The sequence below is a fragment of the Hemitrygon akajei genome, chromosome 11, assembly GCF_048418815.1.
Source record: "Hemitrygon akajei chromosome 11, sHemAka1.3, whole genome shotgun sequence".
In the NCBI taxonomy this organism is placed as follows: domain Eukaryota; kingdom Metazoa; phylum Chordata; class Chondrichthyes; order Myliobatiformes; family Dasyatidae; genus Hemitrygon; species Hemitrygon akajei.
Window position 1 is genome coordinate 21,261,994 of NC_133134.1, and position 19,452 is coordinate 21,281,445.

General features: G+C 39.8%; 1 protein-coding gene across 7 annotated transcripts in view; it reads left to right on the top strand.

Moving 5' to 3' along the window:
* clec16a (C-type lectin domain containing 16A) overlaps positions 1–19,452 on the top strand; it is a 230,884-nt gene that overhangs the window by 85,944 nt on the left and 125,488 nt on the right. The window lies entirely within an intron of this gene.

A 19,452-nucleotide genomic window follows, 5' to 3' on the forward strand; every position in this document is an offset into this window, starting at 1 on the left:
GATCTGTCTTCACTAGGGAAGACACAAACAATCTCCCAGATGTAATAGTGGCCAAAGGAACTAGGGTAAAGGATGAACTGATGGAAATTTATATTAGGCAAGAAACAGTGTTGGATAGACTGTTGAGTCTGAAGGCTGATAAGTCCCCGGGACCCTGATGGTCTGCATCCCAGGGTACTTAAAGAGGTGGCTCTAGAAATCGTGGACGCATTGGTAATCATTTTCCAATGTTCTATAGATTCAGGAACAGTTCCTGCTGATTGGAGGGTGGCTAATGTTGACTCACTTTTCAAGAAAGGAGGGAGAGAGAAAACAGGGAATTATAGACCGGTTAGCCTGACGTCAGTGGTGGGAATGATGCTGGAGTCAATTATAAAAGAGGAAATTACGACACATTTGGTTAGCAGTAAAAGGATCAGTCCGAGTCAGCATGGATTTATGAAGGGAAAATCATGCTTGACTAATCTTCTGGAGTTTTTTGAGGATGTAACTATGAAAATGGACAAGGGAGAGCCAGTGGATGTAGTGTACCTGGACTTCCAGAAAGCTTTTGATAAAGTCCCACATGTGCTTTAGTGGGCAAAATTAGGGCACATGGTATTGGGGGCAGAGTACTGACATGGTTTGAAAATTGGCTGCCTGATAGGAAACAAAGAGTAGTGATTAACGGGTCCCTTTCGGAATGGAAGGCTGTGACCAGTGGGGTACCGCAAGGTTCGGTGCTGGGACCGCAGCTGTTTACAATATACATTAATGATTTAGATGAAGGGATTAAAAGTAACATTAGCAAATTTGCCGATGACACAAAGCTGGGTGGCAGTGTGAAATGTCAGGAGGATGTTATGAGAATGCAGGGTGACTTGGACAGGTTGGGTGAGTGGGCAAATGTATGGCAGATGCAGTTTAATGTGGATAAATGTGAGGTTATCCACTTTGGTGGCAAGAACAGGAAGGCAGATTACTATCTAAATGGAGTCAAGTTAGGAAAAGGGGAAGTACAACGAGATCTAGGTGTTCTTGTACATCAGTCAATGAAAGCAAGCATGCAGGTACAGCAGGCAGTGAAGAAAGCTAATGGCACGCTGGCTTTTATAACAAGAGGGATTGAGTATAGGAGTAAGGAGGTCTTCTGCAGCTGTACAGGGCCCTGGTGAGACCCCACCTGGAGTATTGTGTGCAGTTTTGGTCTCCAAATTTGAGGAAGGACATTCTTGCTATTGAGGGAGTGCAGCGTAGGTTCACAAGGTTAATTCCCAGAATGACAGGACTGTCATATGTTGAAAGATTGGAGCGACTGGGCTTGTATACTCTGGAATTTAGAAGGATGAGAGGGGATCTGATTGAAACATATAAGATTATTAAGGGAATGGACACACTGGAGGCAGGAAGCATGTTCCCGCTGATGGGTGAGTCCAGAACTAGAGGCCAAAGTTTAAGAATAAGGGGTAGGCCATTTAGAACAGAGATGTGGAAAAACTTTTTCACCCAGAGAGTGGTGGATATGTGGAATGCTCTGCCCCAGAAGGCAGTGGAGGCCAAGTCTCTGGATGCATTCAAGAGAGAGTTAGATAGAGCTCTTATAGATAGCGGGGTCAAGGGATATGGGGAGAGGGCAGGAACGGCGTACTTATTGTGTATGATCAGCCATGATCACAGTGAATGGCGGTGCTGGCTAGAAGGGCCAAATGGCCTACTTCTGCACCTACTGTCTATTGTCTATTATTGTATGCATGGAGAGGTAGTAGGCAAGGGGAGAGAAAAACTAGAGGGCATGGGTTAAGGGTGAAGGGGGAAAAGTTTAAAAGGAACATTTGGAGGGGGGGGCGCTTCTTCACACAGAGTGGTGGGAGTGTGGAATGAGCTGCCAGATGAAGTGATAAATGCGGGCTTACTTTTAACATTTAAGAAAAATTTGGACAGGTACATGGATGAGAGGGGTATGGAGGGGTATGGTCCAGGTGCAGGTCAGTGGGACGAGACAGAAAAATGGTTCGGCACAGCCAAGAAGGGCCTGTTTCTGTGTTGTAATGTTCTATGGTTCGACAGACTTGATTTGTGCCTATCTATCTATCTATCTATCTATCAATATGTGCCTCCTGTTTATAAAGAAAGGAAACACTGTCCATTATTGAGATTGTCTTTCTGTTGGTCATTTTCTTAACACTATTATCCTTAAAGTAAAAGCATAAGAGGTGTAAGTTACTTGGCTCCTCAAGTGTGCTCCACTGTTCAATATCATGATTTATCCTAAGATTTCCATATACAGTGGGTTCTAGTTAATTGGGGCAGTCACCTGTATGGGACAACTCTTAAAGAACAAAAACTAATCAAGAAAATAGCCGGGATTCCCTTTGTTTATTTGGGACACTATGCTGCTTAATTGGGGCAGGGAACTTGTCAAACAGTTTTTAACTAGCATCAGTTACATACACTTGTGTGGTCATTGGACACTAAGCAGTTAATAGAGTGAACAGTTTTTAAATAGCGTCAGCTACATGTGTTTCTGTTCAAAAAGCAGTGATATTTGTTACTAAAAGTTGGTGAGAAATGAGCAGTAAGACAATTTAGAACTGTTCTTCCTCACTGTCGTTTCAAGCATTCAGGCTTGGAGATGTCAGAAATGACAGGGAGTGAAAGTGACCTGACTTCACTGCTTCACAAGTTACAAGTTAGGAACTACAAAGAATTTGAAGGTATTAACAAACTTATTTAATGTTACAATGAAAATGAAGTTATGGAGAATCTGTGAGTAGCATTGTATGAAGGCAGTCCATTAGCTATACCGGCTGCTGGTTATAGACTTCAATTCAGCGTTTAACACCATTATACCTCAGAAATTGGTGGGGCAACTGTCCTCACTAAGTCTCAACACCTCCTTCCGTAACTGGATCTTTGACTTCTTAATAAAAAGGCCACAGTGGGTAGCAACGTCTCTAGTCCCATTACGCTGAGCACTGGTGGTCCTCAGGGCTGTGTGCTCAGCCTTCTGCTGTTCACACTGCTGATGCATGACTGTGTCACAGTATTCAGCTCAAACCATGTCATCAGATTTGTAGATGACACAACAGCGGTTGGCCTCATCAACAATAATGTTGAGTCGGAATAGAGAAAGTAAGTGGAGCGGCTAATGGACTATATGAGAAGAACAACCTAAGTATGAACATGGAGAAGACCAAGGAAATGATTGTGGACTTTAGGAACGTGCAGATGAACCATTCCCCCTCTGCACATACATGGCTCCTCTGTAGAGAGAGTGAAGTGCACCAAGTTCCTGGGAGTTCATATCATGGATGACCTCACGTGGTCCCTCAATATCACCTCCTGGAATAAGAAGGCACAGTAGTGCCTTCACTTCCTAAGAAGATACAGGCAAGCGAGGCTTCTCCTGCACCCCCTGCCCCCTCCATCTTAACTAAATTTTACAGGAGCACCGACCGCTGAGAGCATCTTGACAAGGTGCATCTCCATCTGGTATGGGAGCAGCCGAGCATCAAACTGGAAGTCCCTACAAAGGCTGAGAGGATCATAGTGGTCTCCCTACTATCCAGCAAGGGCATTTATCAGGAGTACTGCATACACAGGGACCTTGGGGTATTATTAAGAATCTCAACCAACCAATCAGCATTTTGTTTACTTTCTCCTATCAGACAGGAGACTCAAATACAAGAATGGTTAGGATGGGAAGCAGTTTCTTCTTTCAAGCCATTAGGTTTCTGAACTCTCTGTCATACCACATTTGAAGTGTCACCAGTTAATTTGTTCTGTACCCTACAATATTTAATGTATGTATTTTACTTTGTTTATGTATGTGTAATTCATTTGTAGATTTTATTCTCACACCTTCCAAAGTTATTGTGTGTGTTGTGCACTGTTGTGCCTTACACCCTGGTGTGAAGAAATGTCTCATTTGATGGTATACATGTTTTTAGTTAAATGACAAAAAACTTGACTACTAGGTGTCTGTTCTGATTTTGTCCATTTACGGTCAATCAAAAGGATGTGGAAGCCTACACTATATGAATGAATTCCAACAATGATAGCTATTAGGAGCTGTTGCATGGTTTTATAGTACTATAGTAGTATTGATAATGTTCTCATTTAAATACATAATTTGTTACTGTGTTAAATGGTAGTTTGTCTTTTTTATTGGGACAGCTGCTTAATTAGGCCAGAAGGTACTGGGCCTGTTGTGTCCCAGTTAACCAGAATCCACTGTATATGTATTTTTTTAAAAAAAATTATAATCTTTTGATCGCTGCCTGGTAAATGAGCATCCATACCTCTTTAAAGTAAAGAATACCTCAAATTGGCAACCTGTGCATAAAGAAGTTTCAGTCCTAAATGGCTTGCTCCTTATCTAGAGTCTGCCCACTACCCACTTCCTCTAGGTGCTAGACTCTCTAGTTAGAGGTAATGACCTTTAGGCATCTACTGTGTCAATTCTCTCATGATCAAAAGCAAAGTGATTTTGAATTTATTGACAGACACTAGGACAAGGGGTTCCTTTTCACATATTCCAAAATTTATAAAAGTTTTGATTTATCTTTTTGTTGTACAGACTATTTTAGTGGTTAGTAGACAATTGTAATTGGAATATGTGAATCTGAATTACCGGTATGTTTGAACAATTTTTTTGTCCTTCAGTATTTATAGGCTTAATTCTGAATATTACAGGGAATTTGAACTTTAGGTTTGCATTTATAAATTTTCATTCCAACCTTGAATCAAGAATTGTTTTACTGCAAAACTTAGATGTTTTGCACCAAAGCTCACAGAGAGGTATTGTTTTATTTGAATTGAGATAGTTCACCCAACTTTCACAGAGATGCTGTTCAAGATACCTTAAGTCAGTATACCAGCTGCAAGTAAAAACAGAAATCTTATCTGCAAATATATCAGCCAAGCATTGCACTTGCAGTACCATTTCAGGGTAAAAAATTTTTGCTGGCTGTTTTTACTATGAAGCTCCACTGTGATTTGAAACAATAAGATCTACTGTTTTAAGTTACAAACGATTCAGTTAAATCTGATGCCACTTAATGGTACAAAGCCAGGCAATGGGCATGTGCAGCAACTTTTCATTTTTCATTTCACAAATTCTAGTTAAAAGTGAACCATTTGAAAATGGTGTTTTTCTGAGAGGGATTGTTTATGCTACAGTCCTTGTGAAGTTTGATTGCCTAATAGGAATGTTTAAAACATTGATTCCAGAGTTTAATTTATGTCTGTTCCCTGCATTTAGAAAATAAATATTTTTGTGATTGAAGTCCAGTAAGTCAAATCAATTTCATGATTTTTTTAAAAATCCAGTTTAATAGATTGCTTCAAAAAGGTTCTGCAAATACTGGAAATCTGAAATACACTAAGAAAATGCTGAAAATATTCAGCAGATTGGACCACATTTGTGGAAAAGCAGGAATACTAGTTTAGGTTGCTAACCTTTTATCAAAGCTGGGAAAGTTACACATGTTTAAGTGCAGACAAAAGCTGGAGGGGAGAGAACTATTTAGAAGGGATGCTAGGCAGGTGTGACTAAATGACAGAAATGTGCAATGTGAAAACAAAATTAATTATCTGAGATTTCCAAAAGCAGAGGAAAAACCTTGAAAATAAATGGAAATGCTAAATAATGATCATCTGAAATGATTGAATTTGGTGTTGAGTCTCGGAGGCTGTTACATGCCTGATTGCATGCGAGATTAAGGACAGTAGGGCTAATGAAAAGTGATGTAGAGAACATGAAAGTAGTTGCTATTCATCTACTTGTCTGTGGACTGAATGAAGATTTTCCACAAAGTGGTCACCCAATGGATGTTTAGTTTACCTAATGGTGAGTGAACTGCAGTGAAATAACTACAAATAATTCTTCAACTCAGAAGAGCTTAAACCCTGAACAGTAGTGAGGAAAGGACAAGAGGCAAACTGCCCGTGACTGCGTGGGTTTCCTCCGGGTGCTCTGGGTTCATCCCATGGTTAGGATTAGTGAGTTGTGGACATGCTACCTTGACACTGGAAGCATGGTGGCACTTGTGGGCTACCCCCTGCACTATCTTCGAAGGATTAGTTAATGATGCAAAATGATAACTTTCACTGTATGTTTCGATGTACACGTGACAAATAAAGCTGATCTTTAATTATTCAAAAATCATAAGATTAATTTTGTTGTTAAGTAGTATTATTGTTGTCAGTAATTGCAGAGAATGATCTCAGAATCAAAATCAAGTTTAATATCACCAGCATATGTTGTGAAATTTGTTAACTTAGTGGCAGTAGTGCTATGCAATACATAATAATATAGAAAAAATAGATATATCAATAACAGTGTGTGTATGTATGTGTGTATATATGTGTGTGTGTGTACATATGTATATGCATTAAATAGTTAAAAGTAGTGTAAAAATAGAAATAATAATTAAGTGTAGTAGAGTTCATGGGTTCAAAATCCATTTAGGGATCGGATAGCAGAGGGGATGAAGATTCTATGAATAAGAAGTCTGGAGTCATAGAAAGTGAGCATTTGGATGACGGCAAAGGTAGGAGCAGAAGTGGAGGAGTTTAAATGAACCAGTTTAGGGCCCTGCAGATCAGAGCAGAATTGAGTGTTGAGATCTAATGCAAATATTGAAATGGGAGGTAGCATCACCTGATGAGATGTGCTGAAGACTTGGAACTTGACAAAATTGAATTGAGTCCTTACAGAGAGGAAGTATTTTCAAGGGACATTGGTGGTCAGTGAGCTTGTGGGCTGGTCTTTGATCCATGTGCTGAAGCTAAGGGAAAGAAGGAAAAAGAGATTAATTGTATGAAGGTAAGAACAGGGTAGAAATTGTAAGTGGATTTTCCTGTTTTGAAAAGCAATTAGAAGCAGTATAGATATGATTATCAGTGTACTAGAAGTTGGTGCATGAGAGGACCAAATTCACATTGCAATAAATGATAGTCCCTTTACCCCACATAGGGACAAGCAATGGGTTTCTCTGAGCATTTTTCTTTGAGGTTCAAACAGGCAGAAAAGGGTGCTGGTAAAGTGGAGTTGACCTCTATATAAGGGGGGGGGGGGAGGACAGTGAGAGGTGGAGAGTAGTGAGATTGGACATATTAAAAATGAGTTGGGTTCAGTGATCAAAATTGGTGGTCAGTGTAGGTGTAAATGGGATAAGATGGAAGAATTGAGACTTAGTATCACAGTGCTGGTTGAGATGAATTGGTGCAAAAAAGGAAAGAGGCCAATTGGAGAAGTCCAGGTGCATTGGAAATTCTGAAATATTTTACAGACTACATCTATTATGTTTCTAGTGAGCCTGCAAGCTTTCAGGATCTTTTCTTTCTTTTTCGGGTCAAGACCCTGCACCAGCGCTATCAAGGACAGGAACGATTGTTAAAATGTAGCAGTATGTAGGGGAGTGGGATAGAGTCTGATGGGAGGAACCAGATGGTAGAAGGAACCAGGTGCCAGAGATGGGGGGGTGTGGGTTGTGGGTAACAGGCTAGTAAGTGATAGTTCTCTTTTTCCTACTATGGATGCTTCTGACTCGGAGTTCTTCCAGAAGTTTGAATTTTATTTTGTATTCCAGTAACTGTAGTGTCTTTTATCTTCATTATTTTTCTCAGTCAGGCTCCACTCTGGCTTTTTCCCTTGGTCTCCTTACTTCTTCCAATAAAACTGCATTCAAGTTTTGGAAGAAACTCCTTATCTGATGGCATGTTACAGCTGCTTGAGGACAACATTTAAGTTCCACAGATTTAGGTGGTCAGCAATTGCAATATTCTCAGATTTACTGCATTTGTTTTTATTTTCTGCTGATTTTGGGTTGCCTTCTGCTTTAACCATTTTGCATTAGCTTCATACTCATTTTTCTTTTTCTTACTCATTCTATTATTTACCCACTATTACCTTGCTCTAATAATCTGCCATTTAATTACTTTTGCATTGCATTCTATCATAGACCTTTTCCTTTTTTTTGTCTTTTTCTCAACTTGAGAAATACTAACATTTCCTAGTTCTAAGGTAAGGAAGTTTACCTGAAACATTAAGTCCCTTTTTATAGATTCTTCCTAGCTTGCAAATTTATGAATCTTCTGTGAATGCATGATAAAGCCTGATATATATTTCTGCGTAGTAGCCTACACCGCAGCCTTCATAAATGGCCTGCGCCGTTGTGAGCATTTATACCTGTGCGTTGGTGTCTGCAATTCACCGCCAAAACACCAGTTGGCGGTGGGGTTTCTAATGGCGACTGAGTGCATCATGTTGGAGTTGGAGCTAATTAATGTTGAGCAAGGGTTACTTTTATTGAAATTACTGCAGCGCAGAAAAGAGAGAAGATGTCGGAAGAGATGGTATGTACGACCATCGAATGGATTGAGGCAGAAGGAGGGTGAATTTTCTGTGCTTATCCGGCCACTGAGAGACATGGACAAGGAAATGCATTTCAAATACTTTCGGATGTCGGCAGGTAGATTTGACGATTTGGTTCATCATCTCCAACCATTTATTTCGCATCAGTGTACGCACAGTAGTCCTATAGACAGGAGGAAATGCGATGCTACCAAGCGGACCAATCACAGTTGTTGCTGTCTGTGTCGCTCTGGCGTAGGGTACTGTGTACAGCATTCATTTGACGCAGAAGTATAAATCAGCCTTAAGCCACTGCAGGAGTAAGAGGTTTCGGTTCTAGATTTTTTCTCTGGTAACACCTACCAGTCAATTTAAAATTTATTTCTTATTGTCTTTCACAATCTTAATTTTGGTACATCAAGACATGTGCTAACTATTTTTCATTTTAGATTCCTGTCTTTTTAAGAAAAACCATATGTTAATTTATTGCATTTTATTGTTGCTGGCAGAACCAAAATCCCTGTATCAGTAGGGGGTTCTAGCATTTAGACTTTGCAGCAACAAAAGAATGGTGATGTATTTCCAAATCAGGGATGCTTGCTATGTTACTTGAAAGGGACCCCACATGCCCTTTCCTCATTGATAGAGTTGATAGGTTTGGAAGGTGATATTTCTGTTGCCTAGGCAAGATAATTCAGTGAATTTTATAGATGTTGCATACAGCAGAGATTACAGGCTATTGATAGAAAGAAAGAATGTATAGTGTGCCATTCAAACAGTCTGCTTTGTCTAGGCTGGTGTTAAGCTTCTCTGGTGTTGTTGCAGCTGTGCTCCTTCACTGGATGTGTGTCATTTGCATGCCCAATATTGAATTCAAGAAACAGATTCTTGGTTTTGAGTTCTCTCATTTTCAGGTAGGTAGAGGAAAATATTCAATGATCTGCTCCAAGTCTTCTTGCAGAAATGTGTCATCCTCACTGATTTCTGCGATTCACTGACCCATGACCCAATTCAAGACGAGCTTATTGTCATATGCAGAAGTACAGTAAATCTTGCTGGCTACAGCATCACTGGCACATATGTGCAAACAACACAGAGAATGTAATTTGTACAAGAAAGTAAAGGGGGGGGGGAACAAAACAAGATCTTAGTGCAAAAAGAAACAACACAACCAGAGACAGGTCAATGGTAATGCAACAGGTAGTCTGTCATGATCCATTGCTAAGGCAGGGTTATGGTTGCACAGGTCAGTTCAAGAACCTCATTGCAAAAAGTTGGGTTGCAGGTACAGCTGGTTATTAAGATGGCAAATGGAATGTTGGCCTTCATTGCCAGAGGGATTAAATTCAAGAGCAGGGAGGTCATGCTGCAACTATACAGGGTACTGGTGAGGCTGCACCTGGAGTACTGTGTGCGGTTCTGGTCTCCGTACTTGAGGAAGAATATACTAGCTTTGGAGGCAGTGCAGAGGAGGTTCACCAGGTTGATTCCAGAGATGAAGGGGTTAGCCTATGGGGAGAGGATTGAATTGTCTGGGACTATACTCTCTGGAATGCAGAAACATGAGAAGGGATCTTATAGAATTTTGAAAGGGATAGATAAGATAGAAGTAGAAAGGTTGTTTCCATCAGTAGGTGAGACTAGATCTGGGGGACATTGCCTCAAGGTTCAGGGGAGAAGGGGAATGTCACGTGATGACGTAGGATCGAGACGTGGAAATCCAGCTCTCCCGTAAAAAAAACAGTAAAATAATGTTTAAGTGAAGAAAAGTTAGTAAGTACTTTTTAAAAATTACTTATAAACTACTCAGGAATGTCTTAAGATATGTCTCCTAAACAGAAGCAGAAGAAAACTACTACTTTGAAGACAACACAAGTTGGAAAAGAATCAAGGCCGGCCGCCATGAAAGAGGCTCGGGCTCAAGTGCATTTTACCTCCGGCAATACAGAACAGGAAACTGCGGCAACATCAACTGTTTCCAAAAAAAAAGAGCAATAGGAATTGCGCATGCATGAAGGAAGGGGCATGCGCAAAGACGAGCAACCCAAACTACAAATCCCAGCTATGATCAGAACTGAAAGTGAAAGTGAATATGAGGTGGAATCAGATTCTCTGGATAAATCAGACGAAGATGAAGAGACAATCAAAGAAGAGCAACAGGAAGAGGTTGGAGGTGATATTGGAGACATAAAAAAATCTTTGGTGCAAATAATGCATGAATTAAAAGCATTAAAAGTAATAAAAAAGATATTAAAAATATGAAGATTATGTTTGATAAAATGATGAAAAGACGGGACAAGAAAATTAAAAATTTGGAAGAAACAATGGGAGACACCATTGATAGAGTGAATAAAATGGAAGATAATATTTCTGCCTGGACATCAGAAAGAAAACGGTTGTTGGAAAAAGTGGATGTACTTGAAAATTTTAGCAGATGAAATAATATTAAGATTGTTGGACTTAAAGAAGGTATAGAGGGAGAGGATCCAATAATTTTTTTTCAAAAATGGATTCCGGAAATTTTGGAAATGGAAGAAGGAACCCAGTTAATTGAAATTGAAGGGGCTCACAGAGCCTTAAGATCAAGACCTTAAGTTGATCAAAACCCACGATCAATCTTGATAAAATGCTTAAGATATCAAGATAAAGAAAAGATCCTGAAGGCAGCTGCCCAACGTGCCAGAAAGAGAAACGGGCCATTGATGATAGAAGGGAAAACAGTTCTTTTCTATCCTGATATAAGTTATGACCATTTGAAGAGAAAGAAGGAATTTAACCCAGCGAAAAAAGTTTTATGGGAAAAGGGTTATAAATTTATATTGCGCCACCTGGCAACCCTGATAGTTTTTTTGGATAACGGAAAAAGAAGATCTTTTACTGATTATTGGGATGTGGAAGAATTTGCACAGGAACTCCCAAATTATTCGCTAATCGCAGCCAAAGATTTAAAAGTGAAACAGATTAAAGATGAAGACAGGGACAGTGAATGGAGTTGATGGATGTTTAAGGACAGAAGAATATTTAAATATATTCTTAATTATATGATACAGGGGGAGAAAGGTAAAAATTTGAGAAATATTAATCGAGAGTAGTGATATTATTTTTTCTTCTCTTATATATACTCTTTTATGTTAGCGGGGAGCTGGGGGAGCTTTGGATCGATTGCTATGGGATTCAAGTGTGTAATCATGGCGATTGCCATGACCCGTACAACGGAGAGGGGTAATGTTGTGTTTTTTTTATTCACAACATTGGTAGGGGGGTATTTTGTGTTTTTTTTTTCTTTATAATCTATTTTTCCTTAATCTTTCTTTCTTTGCCTGGACAATCGGGGGGGGGGGGGGGGAGAGACACATAGCAACACGGAGAATTTTAAAAAGATTCCCCAAGGTACTACGAAAGTTGAAAAGTTAGGTATTACTATAGACTGGAGTAACCCTGTTAAAAATAACGACTACTGAATTTTTGAAGTTTTAATGTTAATGGGCTTAATGGACCGGTGAAAAGAAAAATAATTTTAACATACATTAAGAAAATGAAAATAGATAAAGCTTTTAACTGCATTCCACTTGAAAAAATTGCTTATAATTTAAGAGATAAAAATGAAATATTTCTGAAAATTTGGTGCCCTTATTTACAAAAGATAGAATTAAATATATAGGTGTTCCGAAGATAAAATTATTGGTTATTTGGGGAAAGAAATAAATATATATACTAAAGCTATTATGAACTCCATGGAGCATGTGGGGATCTACCGATATCCAGGCATTCTTTCTTTCTTTCTTTCTTTCTTTTTTCCCCTTTTTGTTTCTCTTCTACAGGGATATGTTAGGGGGGAGGGGTTAAGGGGAGGGGGGGAAGGGTTGATGATTTTTTTCCTTCTGTAACCATTTGAAAATTCAATAAAAAAAAGTTTATATTAAAAAAAGGTTCAGAAGGAGAATATTTAGGATGGAGATGAGGAGAAACTGTTTTTCCCAGAGAGTGGTGAATCTGTGGAATTCTCTGCCCAGGGAAGCAGCTGAGGCTCCTTCACTAAATATATTTAAGATACAGTTAGATAGATTTTTACATAATAGGGGAATTAAGGGTTATGGGGAAAAGGCAGGTAGATGGAACTGAGTTTACGGACTGATCAGCCATGATCTTATTTGAATGGTGGGGTAGGCTTGATGGGCCGAATAACCTTCTCCTGCTCCTATATCTTATGTTCTTAGGTTGCAGGAATGTAACTATTCCTGAACATGGTGGTTCTTTCAGGTTTCAGCACCACCTACCTGACTTTGGGAGCTAGAAGAGGGCATGACCGGGATGGTGGGGAATCCTTGATAATAAATGCCACCTTCTTGAAGCATTGCATTCTGTAGATGCTGTTGGTGGTGGTGAGTGCTGTGCTTGTGATGGACTAGGTTGTGTTTGCAGCTCATTACACCCTTTTGCATTCTTCTGTATTGGAATTGGCAATGAGGCCTTGATCAGGATATTTTCAATGCATGGTCAAGAGGAGTCTGTATGATATTGAGAGTCTCTCATGCATTGCGAGCCCTGAGGAATCAGCAGTTCACCTCATAAATTACCTTCCTGCCCTGTCAGGCTCTACCTGCCATATCTGTTGCAGAGTCCACAGTCCCCCACTGCCCTTATTAGCAGTCTTGTAAGCCACAAAAATAGAGCGTAACTCAGTCGTCCTCAGTTTCAAGGAACTGTCTGTAAGGAAGACTCAGGTAGTTAAGTAGGGAATATGCTATCACACTCATGACTTGTACCTTGTAGATGATAGAAAGGCTCTGAGCTATCAGAAAATGAGTAACTTCCCCCATCCCCTTCCAAGATATTGATGGTGGGTATAGGTTATTGGCAGTGTTAATGTTGTTTTATGTTGAATATAGATAATTACACTCTGTCTTGTTGGAGAATGGTTAATACCATGCTTTACCATACCAATGGTCAATAACTATACCATGTAGTTTTGCCACAACAACAAACCCTCACTCAATGTCAGTAAGCCAAGGAGCTGATTATCGAATTCAGGATGAGGAAATTGGAGTTCCATGAGCAATTGTTATTTGGGGATCAGAGGTGGAGAGGGTCCACAACATTAACTTCCACAGTGTTTGTCATTTCAGAGGATTTGTCCTGGGCCCAGCACATGTGCAATTACAAAGAAACCACGGCAGCACCTCTACTTCCTTAGAAGGTTCCAAAGATTCAGTGTGACATTTAAACTTCTATTGTGTGGTGGAGAATATATTCACTGCACCACGGCTTGGTTTGGAAACACCAATGCCCTTGAGCCAAAAATCCTACAAAAAGTAATGGATACGGTCCAGTCCATTATGGGTAAAGCCCTCCCCACTGCTGGATACATCTACATGGAGCACTTTTGCAGGAAAGCAGCATTCATCATAAGGGACTCCCACCACCCAGGTCATGTTCTCTTCTCATTGCTGCCACCAAGGGAGAAGGTACAGGAGCCTCGGGACTCACACAGCCAGGTTTAGGAACAGTTATTGCCCCTCAAACATCAAATCAAGTTAAGTCTATTGTCATTTAACAAAAGCCATACATGTAATGAAGATAAACGTAATGTATATAGAAACGAGACATTTCTTCAAACTGGGGTGTAAAGCACAGTAGTACACATAACACATAACTTTTGAAGATATGAATAAAATCTACAGATGAATCATACATAAATAACTAAGTAGAGTGCATTAATTTTAAATATTAGAAGGTACGGAACAGATTAACTGGTGACTCTTTGAATACAATGCGGCTGGAGGTTAAGAAGCCAAGTGGTCTGGGGGAAGAAACTGTTTCTCATCCTGACCATTCTTGTTTTTATGCATCATTGTCTCCTGCCTGGTGGTAGAAAGCCAAAGAGGGTGCTGGATGGATGGGTGGGATCTTTAATAACAGTAAGGGCCCTGCATATTCAGCACTCCTGATCGATATCTCCGCTGGATTTAGGGAGACCCCTGTGATCTTCTCAGCTATTCTCACAGTTCTTTGTAGGGACTTGCAGTCTGATGTTTTGCAGTTCCCATACCAATGGAGTTGCACCTTGTTGCACACTTGGACACAAAAGAGACTTCCAGGCGTGCAGAAGTTTAAAATAACGTCTTTGTTTACCTTTCTGGAAATACCTGAACACAAGCGCATCGGCTTACTAATCATGCTGCGGAGCCGTTCTCGAATACTCTATCACATGCGCACTTCCGTCCCCCAAGACCTCTCAGCTGCCCCCAAGTGCCTGTATAAGCTTTGCTCCTTGTGACCGTCAATTAACCTACTAAAATATTACCGTTGCTAGTGCAACTGAACATTAATCAAATTGTAATAAACAAAATAACAAACCAAAGCAATAAAAATAATATAGCCATCATATAAGAAAATTAAGGGGTTATCCAGTGTCCACTAATATGCTCCACCTTACTATAGGTCCCACAACCTTGTCAGGATGCTCTTAGTGATGCTCATAATTAAGATGGGGAATGGGAGTCTTGCTTTCCTCAATCTTCTTTGGAAGTGTAAGTGCTGCTGTGCCTTCAGGAAGGTGATATTAAGGGACCAGGTGAGGTCATCCATGATGTGAGCCCCTGAAAACTTGGTGCACTTAACTCTCTCTACGGAGGGGCCATGTATTCGCAGGGGGAATGGTCCATCTGCACTTTCCTGAAGTCCATAATGATTTCCTTTGTCGTCTCCACATTCCGGCTTAGGTTGTTCTTTTCACACCAATCCACCAGCTGCTCCACTTTCACTCTATACTCCATCTTGACATCATTCCTGATAAGGCCAACCGCTTTTGTGTCATCTTCAAACTTGATGACGAGGTTTGAGCTGGATCCTGCGACACAGTCATGCATCAGTGTGCTGAGTGCCAGTACTCGGCGTAATGTGATGAGAGGCGTTGCTGCACACGCAGGCTGATTGTGGCCTTCATGTTAAGAAATCCAGTATCCAATTGCAGAGGGAGGTGTTGAGACCCAGTGAGGACAGTTCCCCACCGGTTTTTGGTGTATGATGATGTTGAACACCGAACTGAAGTCTATATACGGCAGTTTGGCATATGAGACCCTATTTTCCAGGTGGGACAGGACAGAGTGGAGAGCAGAGGCTATTGCATCATCAGTAGATCGATTAGAGAGATAAGCAGACTGGAAAGGGGCCAGTGTGCTGGGAAGGTGTTGCCCTGGTGTGCAAAATCCTTTGGTGCCATCTTTATTATCTTTCTCTTTCATGTTTGCACAGTTTGTTCTCCTTTGAACATTGGTTGTTTGTCTTCAGTTGGATATAGTGATTCATTGATTCTATTGTGTTGTTTGGATTTACTGTGTATGCCTGTAAGAAACCAAATCTCAGCATATTAGCTTTCTAGTGCGACCAAGACAATTTTGGTTGTCTATGCTAGAGTCACCCATGGTATGCTATCCCCACTCATTTCGAGCATTGTTCAATACAAATGAACACGCACATTTGGGGACAGGCATGTACTTTGATAGTAAGTTTACTTTTGAATGATTGTGGTAATGTTCATTGCTGATGCTGGACGAGCACCTTGGGGTCATTTGTCTTTGAACTGCCAGCCTTGTCCTCAGCTTGTACCATGTAGCTCAGTTGTGTACCTGTTGTGATGATGGAACTGTTTTATTTTTAAGGATTGTGCATAGGTCACTTCCACTAATGCTGAGTTCAAGTTTAAAATACTTATACATTATATAACTTTGAGATTCGTCTCCTTACAGGCAGTCACAAAACAAAGAAACCACAAAAGAACCCATTGAAAAATACCATCAAACAGCCAATGTGTCGAGAGAGAGGAAAAAATAAACAAATTGTGTAAACAATAAAACTAAACTCTAGCTTCAGAGCTGGAGTTTTATGAAAGACATGAAGCCAAGCATCACTGCAGCTGACGCAAGCAACAGCTATAGTTCATTGCAAAGCCAAGTAAACGTTACAAGACCACATATGCGAAGTCAGGCAGCTGGCAGTGCATTTCAGTGTAGAACTGAGAAAATGTTGCAAATCCACAAGCTGAACCGGCCCTCGTCTTGCCCCGGTCGCAACTTTCTGGCCCGGCGCTCAATTCGTCTGAACATAGGGTTGATCCTCACTTTCGGACCTCTCTGGGGCCTGGACTCTGCCACCACGATTTGGCCTGTACTTGGCCTTTTCAGTGCAGCATGGCACTTAAATCGATCAGACACGGGGACTTTCCTCACTCTCACGGATGCCACAACTCTGCCTTGACTCTGTTTTGAACCTGACCCTGCTTACCACGACCGTGCCTTGTCTGCACCTGTGCCTCTGCCACTGCTCACCCTCTGTCACCCTTTGCTCGCCTCTTCATTGTTGGTTTTGTTAGCATTGATTGTTATTAATAAAGTCCTATGAATAAGGTATATAGTATTTTCCTTTGTTTTGTGTTTGCCATCTCTAGGCATCACCAGCACTATCTTAAACCAGCATTATGTTATTATGCTATTATGCATATTTGCATTTGCTAAAGGTAGATTGGTGAGAAGTAGTTTGTTCAGGTTTGTCTTTTATGTTGATTAGCTCACAACCTCTCCCAAAACCAGCACAGTAGCTGTATCTTTAGGATTGGGCCACCTTGTTTCTGGTGCAACCAAGACATTCTTTTGGTTGTCTATGCCAGAGTCTCACACAGTGTGCTATTAGTACTTATTTCAAGTATTGTTCAATACAAATGAACACATGAATTTGGGGAATTGCAAGTAGAAATCGGGAGGAGGTATCCTTGCCCAACTTTAGTCTGATTCCATATTCTCAGCATTCTTGCATGTGCATTTAAATTTTCGTACCCTAATTGATTAAAATGGTATGACATACTGTCAGGCTGTTTATTAAGTGATTTACTTAATGGTTACTGAATAGTTAATATGAAATGAATATATCATAAATTTGAGGAGTATCAACTTTATTGAATGTAGTTAGAAACAAAACAAAGCCAGAATAAGTATAGAGCTAATTTCTTAGTTTGCAAAACAAAATGAAGTGATCTTTTGCATGGGCTGCTTTCCCTTTCATAATTCTTTTAAAAATATATCACATTTGAGTTCTTAAGGTATCAGTAAAATTCAGTATTTTGGGATTAATGTGCTATGAAGAATTAAGAAATTCTCATTGACTTTCTTAAATAGATTTATTCTGTAATTTTAAGCATTTATTTTGGAAAATTGGACCTACCTTTGTTTTTTAAAAAAATCTTCTGATTATGTGTTTGAAATAAAATTAAATTTGCACCATTTCTTGCCTCAGTACCATTTTGCTAATATCTGTTTTGTGGAGGTAGAATGACACGATTCTCTTCAGTGTTGGGTGTTGTAGATTTCACCTTTCTTCCTATTTGGTGCGAAGTGTCGCCAGTTGTTTCCTGAATAATTGATGTGTGGTATGATTATACCTGCATTGGGCTTGTAACCTACTTTCTCTTTCCTGTAAAGAGCACCAGACTTACTGTTATAACTCTCTTTTACCAGTAAACTTCTTGAGATCAAACCAATACTGATAGAGATACAAAATTACTTACCGTACGCCAAGTAAATATGGTTAGTTACACCGCACATGCAAATATAGATAAGCGGTATTGGTCAATCTGTCACACGTGATCGACACTTTGTGGCTTTTTTTCCTTCATGGAAGATTATACCTATCCTTTTTCTAAATATATTATGAAAGGCCATTTTTAACTGTAACCACCAATTAACACCAGAATTAATAACAGTTTGGTAATTACTTTGCTTTCGCTGGTTTCTGATTAGGTTTACTTACATAAACTGCATGCATATTTCGAGCTATTCTTAATCCATTTTCTTAGCTGTTTGTCTGTTTAAATTGGCATGGTGCCAAAGAATGTCGAGAAGATTTGTAGAATATTTCATCAATCAACAAGCTTTAAAAAGGATGTGATTGCACTGGAGAGGATGCAGAGGAGAATTAACAGGGTGTTACTTGGATTGGATGACTTTAGTTATGGGAAAAGTTAGATGGGATAAACTTATTTCCTCTGGTGGAGCAAAAGGGGCTAGCGGGTGAACTGATGGAAGTATATAGTAAGATTGTAGACACCTAATTAAGGGTACGTAGTCAAAATCTTTTTCCCATGGTAGAATATCAAAAGCAAAAGGGCATAGATTTAAGGGGAGAGGTAGGAGTTTTAAAGGTGATCTAAGGGGTAAGTTTTTTTTCTATACAGAGAGCAGTTGCTATCTGGTGTGCAGTGCCAGAGGAGGTGGTAGAATCAAATACCTCTGCTATGTTTGAGGGGCTTTAGACAGACACACAACTAGGAAAGGCATAGAAGAGTATGGTTACTAATGTAAGCAAATGGGATTAATGTAGACAAGCAAAATGTTCAGCATGGGTAATAATGAGCAGCTATGCTGTACAACTCTGGCTCTACGGGACTGTTGCTTATATTTTTAAAAAATGTCAGCATCTGAAATATAAATTTACTCATGACTAAGTAGAGTGTGCCCTAAAGTTAGGTTAAGGTACTTTTCTGGGGACTGTTTGAAATAAATGACTTCAGGTTACTATGCTTCTAAGTTTTCATACGTAGCTTTCAGATACTTGATGATCTTGGGCAAGCACCAACTTCCATTTCTTGTTTTTGCCCATTTCTTGAATACAAATTCACAAAACTGGAGCTTTTTTTTGTTTTAAAACTCATTTGTTCCACATCTAGTTGAATGGGTTGTTGCAGGATGTGGTTTTACATCTGTGATTCTCCACACAAATGAGTCTGTCATCTCAGCCCTGCTATTGAGGGTAGGTGCTGAGCAGAGACCAGGTGCTCCCACACAGGAACTTAGGACAGTTAGTCACTTAGACACGTATTCATACTTTTCCAGTTAAGTGATATTTGAATAATCTTGGCAGCAAATCTTTTTGCAGTTTTCATATCAAGAGGCAATACTAATCCAGGTAATGCAAGCCCACATGACAGTAGCCTTTGTAGAGTCAATGAAAATTATCACTTTAGCCTGGATAGATGACAGACATTTTCATTAAGGCTGTCAGTTAATTACCACTAAAATGCACAATTGTTTATTTTTGATATGGTCATTTCACACCGTGTCTGC